The sequence below is a fragment of the Alexandromys fortis genome, unplaced genomic scaffold, assembly GCF_014885135.2.
Source record: "Alexandromys fortis isolate MF-2015 unplaced genomic scaffold, M_Fortis_MF-2015_v1.1 scaffold_5, whole genome shotgun sequence".
NCBI classification, from domain to species: domain Eukaryota; kingdom Metazoa; phylum Chordata; class Mammalia; order Rodentia; family Cricetidae; genus Alexandromys; species Alexandromys fortis.
In genome coordinates, this window is record NW_026067924.1 from 16,560,267 (window position 1) to 16,563,431 (window position 3,165).

The window sequence follows — 3,165 nt, forward strand, 5'->3', positions numbered from 1 at the left end:
ACAGGAGACCACTTCCTAAATACAACACCAGTAACACAGATACTAAAAGCAACAATAAATAAATGGGACTGCCTGAAACTGAGAAGCTTCTGTAAAGCAAAGGGACACAGTCAATAAGACAAAAAGGCAACCTACTGGATGGGTAAAAACTTCACCAACACACTATCAGACAAAGGACTGATCTCTAAACTCTATTAAAAAAAAACTCAAGAAATTAGACATCAAAATTCCAAATAATCCAATTTTAAAAATGGGGTGCAGATCTAAACAGAGAATTCTCATCAGAAGAATTTCAAACAGTTGAAAGACTCTTAAGCAAATGTTCAACATTCTTAGCCATTAGGGAACTGCAAATCAAAATGACTTACACCTGTCAGAATGACTAAGATCAAAAACACCAATGACAGTTTATGCTGGAGAGAATGTGGAATAAGGGAAACACTCCTTCATTCCTGAAGGGAATGCAAGCTTGTATTTGCAACCACTCTAGAAATCAGTATGGCGCTTTCTCAGAAAATTGGGAATCAACCTACCACAAGATCCAGCAATACCACTCTTGGGCATATACCCAAAAGATGCTCAATCATACCACAAGGGCATTTATTCAACTATGTTCATAGTAGCTTTATTTGTAATAGACAGAACATGGAAGCAACCGAGATGCCCCTCAACTAAAGAATGGATAAAGAAAATGTGGCACATTTACACAATGGAGTACTACTCAGCAGTAAAATAAAATGACATCTTGAAATTTGCATGCAAATGGGTAGATCTAGAAAAAAAAAAAACTTCCTGAGTGAGGTAACCCAGACCCAGAAAGATGAACATGGTATGTATTCACTTTTTTTTACTCTTTTATTTATTTATTTATTAAATATTTCTGTCTCTTCCCCACCGCCGCCTCCCCTTTCCCTCCCCCTCCCCCAATCAAGTCCCCCTCCCTCGTCAGCCCAAAGAGTAATCAGGGTTCCCTGCCCTGTGGGAAGTCCAAGGACCACCCACCTCCATCCAGGTCTAGTAAGGTGAGCATCCACGAAACTGCCTAGGCTCCCACGAAACCAATAGGTACAGTAGGATCAAAAACCCATTGCCATTGTTCTTGAGGTCTCAGTAGTCCTCATTGTCCGCAATGTTCAGCGCAACCGGTTTTAACCCAGGCTTTTTTCATACTCAGGCCAGTTGGCCTTGGTGAGTTTCCGATAGAACATCCCCATTGTCTCAGTGTGTGGGTGCACCCCTCGCGGTCCTGAGTTCCTTGCTTGTGCTCTCTCTCCTTCTGCTCCTGATTTGGACCTTGAGATTTCAGTCCGATGCTCCCATGTGGGTCTCTGTCTCTGTCTCCTTTCGTCGCCTGATGAAGGTTAATATTCAGGAGGATGCCTATATGATTTTCTTTGGGTTCTCCTTGTTATTTAGCTTCTCTAAGAACCCGAATTATAGGCTCAATGTCCTTTATTTATGGCTAGAAACCAAATATGAGTGAGTACATACCATGTTCCTCTTTTTGGGTCTGGCTGTATGGAATATATACATATTAGAGTACTACTCAGCAGTAAAAAACATGTATTCACTTATTAATGGATACTAGCTAAAAAGCAAAGGATAAGGAGCCTATAGTTCATGATCTTAGAGAAACTAAGTAACAAAGTGAATCCTAAGAAGAACATACATAGATTCACCTGGAAAGGGGAAATAGACAAGATCACCAGACAAAAAGTGGACACATGGGGGTTGGAGGAGAGGGGAGCTTGTAAGGGGAAGAGGAGGGGGAAAGGGCAGGGCAAGGAGATCTTAAGGGAACAGGATAGCCCAGATGAAGGTAGGACAAAAATGAGAGCAAAGAAGGAGATTTTTTAATTGATGGTATCATTATGGGGCTATCAAAAAACCTGATACTAGAAAAATTCCCAGGAATCCACATGGATGGCTCCAGCTAAGGCCCTAAGCAATAGAGGAGAGGGTTCCCAAATTGGCCTTGCCCTATATAGTCAGATTGATATCTTAAATGTCACCATAGAACCTTCATGTAGCAACTGATGGAAACAGAGGCAGAGACCTTCAGTGGAGCACTGGGCTGAGCTAACAAAGTCCAGCTGAAGAGTGGGAGGAGTGAGAATATGAACAAAGAGGTCAAGAATGTGATGGAGACACCCACTGAAACAGTTTACCTGAGTATGGAAGCTCACCAACTCCAATAAGACAGGGAAGGAACCAGCATAGATCCAAATTAGACCCCCTGAATGTGGGTGGCAATTGTATGGCTGGGGCAGACTGTGGGGCCACTGGGCAGTGGCACCAGGATTTATCCATAGTGCCTATACTGGCTTTTTGGGAAGCTATTCTCTTTGGATGGATACCTTGCTCAGCCTAGATATAGTAGGGAGGGCCTTGGATCTTCTCCAAAGCAATGTGCCTTACCCTCTCTGAGGAGGGAATGGGTGGGGTGGAGTGTAGGGTTTGTGGAGGGACTGGGAGGAGGGGAGGGAGTGGGAATTGGGATTGATATGTAAAATGGAAAAAGATAGTTTGTTTTCTTTTTTAAGAAAAATAAAATAAATTAAAAAAGAAATACCACCAAGCAAAACGTTTTTAATTATTTTACAGTTAATTTTGTGTGTTTAAGCGTGTGTCACAGCATGCATGCGGAGGTCAGAGGACAACATGTGGGAGTCAGTCTTCCTCATGAGAGAAAGATCAGGTTGTCTAGTTTGTTGGCAGATGCTTTTACCATGGGGCATCTCTCATGAACCCTCTCTATCGTAATGTTGAACAATCTTTTCATCATTCAGATGTAGCACATCTTTCTTCACTCCTTCTCCATGTTCATACATAGCTTCCCTTTGAGTCAAATTACACAGACTGACTGAGAAAGTGTCCATTAGTCTGGTCCTCTATGTAACAGAAGAGGGTGAGACTCAGAGAAGTAGTGGATGTTCCCTACAAACACGTCACATTACATGAGAAATGTGAGAAGGAGGACACTTCCTGGTCATCCTCAGGGGCTACTCTGCCCGATACCTTCTCTCTTCCTATCCCACCCAGCTTGCATCCACAACCCTCCCCGCCTCCGTCTGACTCCCTTCCCTCTTTGACCACATAACATCTCCCAGCCCAGCCTGTTCGGGCTCTAGGATCGAATCCGAATCGGCAGGGCAAACGGGAGGG